We start from the raw sequence: 9,303 nt of genomic DNA, 5'->3' as shown, positions 1-9,303 counted from the left end.
TTTTTTTTTTTTTAAAAGCGATCACAAGTGGTCGCTTTTATATTTTAAACTAGTGAGAAGAAGCCCGTGCAAAGCATGGGCCCAACATCTATTCTAAATTAATATTATAATAATAACGATCATATCAATTAATGTGTCATTTTTTGAATTTTAAAAATTAAATAATTTTTTAAAAGTAATTTTTGCATATATTCTTAAAATATATTAAATTATCAATTATTATGATTTATTATTCAAATATATAATTTTATTTCAAAATTTTAATTCACGATCAAAATTAAACTCTACAAATATATAAATTAATAAAGAGTCTAAAAAATCAAATTAGATGGACCTATATTGCTGTTTTTCAAATAACACGGACTCAGTATATGTTATTTTTTTTATCTCAAACAATGTAATCCAAATAGAATTTAGATAATCAATCATACTTTTAATACGTTTTTAGATATCTTAAGTTGTTATCTATTGTAGTTTATAATATTTTTTTTTGTTTTCAAATAATATATGTTACTCTCCTTGTCCAAACTTTTGTGACGTTGATAGTCAATTATATTTTAAAAATAATTTAAGTTTTTAATTATTGTAATTTATTATACTATTCTTCTATTTCAATTTAAATGCCATTGATATAATTTTGAGAGTCAATCAAATATTTCATATCTTTTAAAATTTTTCGAGTTGTTAATTATTGTGATTTCTAATATTTTTTATGTACTTTTTGAAATATATAACACATTATTTTTTCTTTTAGATATTTTAAGTTGTTAACTATTGTAATTTATAATACTTTTTATATAATACTTTTTACGTTCTTCATAGAAATTGCCCGCTTCGCTATTAGGAGCATCTTCAACATTTTTCCTAAAGTCAACCCCGTGTTGCATCCCAAAAGCATCGTGCACCATTTCTGTCATCCTAGTATCTTGATATTCATTATGCCCTGCAGACCTACTACTTTCTCCAACAGCAGAGTTATTTTGCACAAAATCACCATGAATATCAACTATTCTTAAAAAGTCCTCGTGAAACCTCTTTCTATAGAGATGTTCCTTTACATCTTCTTCACTTACAAGATTTATACCATCACATCTAATACACGGACAACGAATTACTTGAAAACGTGTCCAAAAATCAAGTGTCTTAGCATGTTCAACAAATCTTTTGACACCCTCAACAAATTCCTCCCTAATACCCATTCTATTATCATTGTTCCGGTGATATATCTATCTATAATCATGTTCCATCTACGCAATCAATCAGATTCAACTAATTAGATCAAGCATTTTCAACAAATAAAGTCACCAATAACATCACCTTCTAAACAAAAATTCACTTTTAAAGTCACCAATACTTAAGCTTTTTCAACTAACAAAGGCACCAACGAAACTAACTTCTAAACACTAATTCACTATTATAGTCACCGACACTTAAACATTTTCAACAAATAAAGTAACCAACAACATCACCTTCTAAACAAAAGTTCACTTTTAAAGTCACCAAAACTTAAGCATTTTCAACTAATAAAGTTACCAACCACATCACCTCCTAAATACTAATTCACTATTAAAGTCACCAAAACTTAAGTATTTTCAACAAATAAAGTCACCAACAACATCACCTTCTAAACAAAAGTTTACTTTTAAAGTCAACAAATAAAAAGTATTATAAATTACAATAGTTAACAACTTAAAATATCTAAAAGAAAAAATAATGTGTTATATATTTCAAAAAGTACGTAAAAAATATTATATATCACAATAATTAACAACTTGAAAATTTTTAAAAGATATGAAATATTTGATTGACTCTCAAAATTATATCAATGACATTTAAATTGGAATAGAAGAATAGTATAATAAATCACAATAATTAAAAACTTAAATTATTTTTAAAATATAATTGACTATCAACGCCACAAAAGTTTGGACCAGGAGAGTAACATATATTATTTGAAAACAAAAAAAATATTATAAACTACAATAGTTAACAACTTAAAATATCTAAAAACGTATTAAAAGTATGATTGATTATCTAAATTCTATTTGGATCACATTGTTTGAGATAAAAAAAAAAAACATATACTGAGCCCGTGTTATCTGAAAAACAGTAATATAGGCCCATCGAATTTGATTTTTCAGACTCTTTATTAATTTATATATTTGTAGAGTTTAATTTTGATAGTGAATTAAATTTTTGAAATAATATTATATATTTGAATAATAAATCACAATAATTGATAATTTAATATATTTTAAGAATATATGCAAAAATTACTTTAAAAACTAAATTTATTTAATTTTTAAAATTCAAAAAATGTCACATTAATTGATATGATTATTATTATAATATTAATTTAGAATAGATGTTGGGCCTGTGCTTTGCACGGGTTTCTTCTCACTAGTTTAAAATATAAAAGCGACCACTTGTGGTCTCTTTTTAAAAATAAAAAAAATTTAAAAAACCGACCACAAGTGGTCGGTTTTAAAAAAAAATTAAAAAATATATAAAAAACCGACCACTAGTAATCGGTTCTTTTGATTTTTTTTTTAAATTATTCAAAAACCGACCACAAGTGGTCGGTTTTTTAAATATTTTTTTCTTTTAAAACCGACCACTAGTGGTCGATTTTTTTATTTATTTTTTTTCATTTGTAAAATAAGTAATGATTAATACTAAAATTATTTTAATAATTATTTTGAATTTTTAAAATAAAAAAGCTACCACTTGTGTTCGCTTTTAAAAAAAAAATAATAAAAAAAAAATCCGACCACAATTTATGATCGGTTTTCTGTGGTCGATTTTTACCTTTTTTTTAGTAGTGACTGGTGTGAATGAATAATAATATTTTGATCCTTTAATTATTGATGAATTTTAATTTTAATGTTGTAATATTTGATTAAGCATATTTAACCTTTGCTCCTTTAGTTAACTGGAATGTATGTTTTTGTCTCTATGTTTTGCTATAATAAAACGACTTTTAGATGATCTTTTAACTTATTTTACTCTCAAATACGGAGCAACAGAACAAATTTAATATAATACATCTACACTTATATGATTTAGCATTTAGTAATTCATTAAAGTTGTGAAAATTTACAATCAGATGGATAAAAGATGCACATGTAGTTAGTTTCTGATTAAATATATTTAATCAGAAAATTACAAGGACCAAAATTAAAATTTATCAATATTTTAGGGACTAATAGTGCTGTTTTTCCAATTTTATAGATAGATCGTACATATGAAAATTTGGAAGAGGTGATGATAGATGAGGGTGATGACGAATATGTCCATTTCTGAGGATTAACTCAGATTCATGTCAGAGCAATCAGCTATAAAATTCATTAATATCGTTAGGATACTGATGGAGAAATATAGTGAAAGGAAGTATTTACATACAGTGTTCATGGACCTAGAAATGTCCTACAACAAAGTCTCAAGGAAAGTCCTGTGGAGATGCTTGAAGGCTAAAAATATATTGTTGGCTTGCATTAGTGCAATAAAGGACAAGTATGATGGAGCCAAAACTCGGAGAACTTTTCAGTTGAGATGAGTTTGCAGCAGAGATCAACGCTTAGCCCGTTTCTATTTGTATTAGTGATAGATGAAAATGCGACATATTCAAGGTGAGGTATCATGGTGTATATTATTTATAAATACACAATAGTGATTGATGAGACTTGCAACAAATTTAACGCTATGCTTGAGCTGTGAAGATAAACTCTAGAGTCTAAAAGATTTAAGTTGAGTAGAGCCAAAATAGAATATATGGAGTGTAGATTTAGTGATACACACGCTATTCCAAGGTAAGAGGGAAAATTTTAAGTAATTTTAAGTATCTTGGGTCTTTAATCCAAGAAAATTTGAATATCAATAATGATGTCACACATTTTATTGGTTTGATATGGATGAACAGAGGTTTTCCTCTGGAGTGTTATATGTAAAAAGGTACCTACCAAAACTTAAAAGTAAGTTCTAGAATGATGGTTAGATTGACTTTGTTGTATGTGATGGAGTTTTGCCAGTCAAAAACTCTCATTTTAGAAGATGTAAGTCGAGAAAATGAGAATGTTGAGATGGATCTGTGAGCATACTAGGAGAGATAAAATAAGAAATGAGGATATTCAAGACAGTGTGTGAATGTTTTATGTGGTGGACAAGTTGGGGGAAGTGAGACTAAGATGACTTGGACATATGAGAAGAGATGGGCAGTATCCTAATGTGGAGATGTGAGAGGTTGGATATAATGGGTAAGATGAGAGGTAGAGCTATGATGAAGAAGTATTGAGGAGGTGATTAAACAGGATCCAACTTCAACTTATCAATCATATGACCTCAGATGAGAGAGTATGGAGATCTCAAATCGAGATAGAATATTAGTAAGTAGTGCAGCGTTTTCTTACTTTTTATGGGATAAGACTTGGCCGTAGTCTTCAACACCTTGTTTGTTGTAGTATTAGCCTTATTCATGTAGTTTTTTTATTTTGATATTTGTTACCACATGTTGATTATTATGTTTCAATTATCACAATATTTTGATGTTTGTTATTGTTGTTGTCATAAATGCTATGTGTTGTTTTTTTGTAAGTTGTCTTGTTTTATTCATTGTAATTTTTTTCTTTTCCTGACTATTTTGATTTAATGTACTTAGATAGAGGATTCTTCAAAAATAACATCTCCACCTCAATGAATTAGGAATAAGATCCATCATATACTCTATTTACCCTTCTTAAATCCCACTAATAATACCACAAATGAGATTTCACTGTATGCTATTATTGTACAAATAGGTCATATCAGTCATCAGAGACTTGAATTCCAAACTCCTTAGAGCTGGACAATATTCCCTTATGCCTTTTAATACACATGGAAGTACCTTTTCTTATCAATTCACCTTATCTCGTGAACAGCTCGTACCATCTTTAATTTCTTTTTAGACTATGCATCTATTTATTTTTAAACATTTGCAACACTCACATTAATACTCACAGGTCCAAGTATCCAGCCCTTGTCATTGTCACTATCTTCTGTCTTACATATTCTTTGTCCTTTCATCCAAACCCCACATTAAAGATAGATTATAAAGGACAACGAAATAGTTGAAGTATTAGTCCTCTTACTTGCATCTGTTTCTATTTTGTCCAACAAATCCAAATAACTTTCTAAATACCAATCACTAACTTCACTGGCCAGTGCTGGACCAAGTTTGAAACAAAATTTCAAAGTCGTGGTGAATTATAAGTATCAAATTTCACTCTGCTTTCTCAATTTGTTTTGCTTTGAAAAGATGAAGATGGTTAGCTATGATGTCCAGTGAAATCACAATTTTCATTAAGGAAATTTAAAATATAAAATATTCAACGGAAATTTGACAAAAAAAAAAAATGAACCTTAAATCTAACTCAATCACAAAAACTGATTCAATAAATGAAAATTGTTCAAAATCATATAAAGAGTCAAATCTGCCTTCTCATAGTCGATGTAGGACTCAGCATCCCCACATACTTAGGATTGAAATGTGAAACATAGACAATATAAGATGAAGGCTTAGGTCATCGACTCTTAAACTTGTTTCGAGATTTTACGTGGATTCTCAACTTACCATTGTACGAACACTTTAACACTTTATTCTTAACAAATTTATTCCTATTTGATACAATAAAAAATTATTGAAAATCTGAAGTGAGTGTAACTCACATGCCAAATAAATCAATGAATAATGCCACGTGACAATTGAATTTAAATAATTTTTTAAGAAAATTAACTTTATTTAAATAATAGAAAAAACAAAAGATATTTAAAAAAAAAAAATTAATCCAAAACATCCCCACCCCAATCCTCTTCTTCTCTGTCGAGCCCCACCCCAACCTTCTTCTTTTCCAGCGTAGTGCTGTTTGGTTGGATGACTGGAATTGTCGGAGTTAGCGGTGGTATTTCGCCAATGGAATTTTGCCGAAAATGGCTTAAGTTGGCGAGAATTGATGCTTTGTGAGCCGAGTTAGAGCTCGTTGGTGGTTGGTAGGAGGGATTTTCTGATGAGATGCATTTGCCGGCGAGATTCATCGAAAATTAAAATTGACTGAGTTAGCTAGTGGAGAACGGAGGCAGATATTGTTTTCGTTAATGGGTGTCGATTTTGTGTTAAATTTCTCCATTATCTTGATATTGCTGTCAATGGTGAAGAAGATGATGGTGAAAAAGATGATATGAAATCATTTTAAATTTTTTTACAGTTCTAAACATTTGAACAAATGCATTACTAATTTTTCTGTCAATGATACTGAGTGCAAAATGACAATTCTGCGTGAAAATACAAGCACAACCTAGAAACTATACAGTACTATGAATATTGCATCACCATATACTCACAAAAAAAGTGACTACAACCCATCTCAGCATTTTCTGAACACAATATTTATCATCTCTTTCAAATTCTTGTAGGACAAAATCTCAAAATTTTAGAAAGATCTAAAGCTGACAATGATGTTTCAGCTGATTTGAGAATTATGATTCCATGCATTTGTTGGTGGAGAAGATGATGGTGGAAAATATGATACCTTGCATTTATTGGCGGAGAAGACGACAGTGGAGAAGATAAGTTTAGAAGAGCAAATTAACCATTAAAAAGCTAAAAGAAAGTTTTTTAAAAAATTAATCATTATAAAAAAATAAATTTAGGTGTAAAAATTTAGAAAAAAGAAAAATATTTTTAAAATTTGATTCACGTGCCCCAAGAGTGTGAAACCTACTTTTTTGCCATGTCAGTATTTTGTGTCTAATAGGAATGATTTTTGGATAGTTTAAGTGTTTAATAGGTACAATGATACGTTGAGGGTTTCAAGTGAAATTTAAAAACAAATTTAAGGGTCTATCGATGACTTCAACCTATGATAAAGGTACAACATTAGGTAAATAATAATTTGAGAAGGATCCAACTCTGGTAGCATGATAAAAAAATGAACTTTAAATCTGACTTGACCATAAAAATTAGCTAACGAGGTGGTGATTGCCAATTATTTTGGAAGACTTTTTTACGACTCGTCAAGGTCTCGCCCTTAGATATAACATTTGCAGACTTCCCTAAAACTTAATTGTGAGACTTAGTTCTATAAGACTTACACCCATGAACATCTTACAACACATCTTACAAACGGTTAATGCTCAAAGCTAAGGGCTAGCTTACTAGCTCCTACCCAAATTATGTATAGAATCTACTAATTAGCATTGTCGGAAAATGAATAATAAAAGTTTAATTTATCAATAAAATAGATTGAGAGTAACTCAAATATTAACAAGTCATAGTATTGCATAATTACTAATTGAGAACATAGTGAGGATGAATATCATTTGAACATTCTTTTAAAAATAACTAGGCAGCTAAAATTTTTATTTTTAATTCCTGTTGGTTTTCATATCTTACTTTTATGTGTCAAGATCCAAAAGTTTTTATGATGACACTTACCTCGGAACCAACCTTAGTAAGTCAAAATCCATCCAAAAATAAGCATGCGAGTAATAAGAAAGAAATTCGTAAAACGAAACTTCTAGAAATGAAGTTAGTCTATAATATAACACAGAAAAAATCCAAAAAAAATAATAAACTCTAAAAATAGTGTTATAAGAAGAAGAGCATCTAATACATAGTCTGAAAGTGAAAAATACAAAATCCGTCTATAAATATAAATAAAGATATGATAAGGATAAATGTAGGCTGGAATAAGGCTCTGGATGGGGAGCTCACTGATGTGCTATAGAAATATAGCATTAACGATGCTTAAACTTGAAGAATATGCATGTAATTAAGGATATTTTGTTAGATTTGATCTGTTTTTGGAGTGTTTTGCAGAAAATTAGGTTTAGGATGCTAAATGCGAAAAAAAGATGAAAAGTGATGTTTCTGGACACTTTTCGGATTGTTCATGACCAAAGAATATGATGAATGTTGAAGATTTGAAGCTTGGTTGCAAGTATTGAAAGGTCTGGCACCTACTTATGTCTACATGTAGACCACATATAGCATATGTGGTCTGTATGAGGCTAAGGTAAGTGCTGGAATTGAAGATCCCGAGATTGAGACAGTGCTTCAGTAATCTGGCCATAACTTTTCACCCCGATATCGGATTAAGGCAACATTGGTATCATTGAAAATCTAATTTAATTATCTATCTAATAATGAAAACTTTTCACTTATTCTATATGCGGACCACATATAGCACATGCAGACCACATGTGGGCAAAGCATATGCCAGAGGTTTAAAGTCCCGAGAGTAAGCTGCAGGATTTTTTGGTCTAAGCACATGCGGTCACCACATGCGCACAGCCTCAGGCCACATGTGGCACATACTACTAAGGAAAGGCCACATGCCTCAACTTTTTTTGGATCGCTCCGAAATCGTTTCCTAGGGTTTTCATGTACCTCAATTACACTCCTATGATATTTTTAAGTCTTATTATGTATGACTAATTAAGTTTTTATACTTTAATTAGGATTTGATTTCTAGAGTTTCTTGTAATCTATAAATACCCTTTAGGCTTAGTTTAGTTTATTCATCCGAACATTCACACATTGGTTGATATAGAAGAAGGCCCTTTGGAGCCAAGTTCACAAACATCTTGTTATTCTTAGTTTATTATTCAATTTAATATTTTGAGATTTATTCTTTCATTATTGTGAGATTGATTTTGTAATTTTGTCTGTGAATTTCATGATTGATCTTATTACTATGAGCGCTAATTTCTTTAACTAGGGTTGTGAAAACCTTAGCGGATTAACAAAGTAGAGAAAGTGCCAAGTTGTTCTAGATAAATTTTTTTGCATGTTTTGGATTTTATTAGTTCTTATTGATTTCTTAGCAGTGACCAACATTAAGATCTCGCCTAGATTATTACTACTTACTCCAAAAGAGGAATAGGGACTAGGAAAAGAATATCACAATAATAATTTAAAAATTAATGGTCGATCCACTCTAATAAGTGTTATCAAAGTAAGATTGTTAACTATCATCTAACTACTAGAGACCCAAAAGGTAATAGTTAACTGGGATCCAGGATAAGGGTTAGTAAGGCAACATCTCGAGACTCAAAAGGTAAAGGGTGAAATTCATCAACTAGTCCAAAAGACAGTTGATGGTACATAACTTATCAGATTCTGTCTGCAAGACATTGAAATAGTTTGATAGTGCACGATAATTCTTCTGAGTTGAGAAGCCAGGGGGAAGAAAAACCTAGTGTTCGTCTTAGATTGTTTACAATAAAGAGCAACCAATTCTTCTCCTTATTACTATTTTAACAAATCCCCCC

The sequence above is a fragment of the Capsicum annuum genome, chromosome 1 (genome assembly GCF_002878395.1).
Source record: "Capsicum annuum cultivar UCD-10X-F1 chromosome 1, UCD10Xv1.1, whole genome shotgun sequence".
In the NCBI taxonomy this organism is placed as follows: Eukaryota; Viridiplantae; Streptophyta; class Magnoliopsida; order Solanales; family Solanaceae; genus Capsicum; species Capsicum annuum.
The sequence above is the reverse complement of the archived record's forward strand: the minus strand, read 5'-3'. Positions refer to the sequence as shown.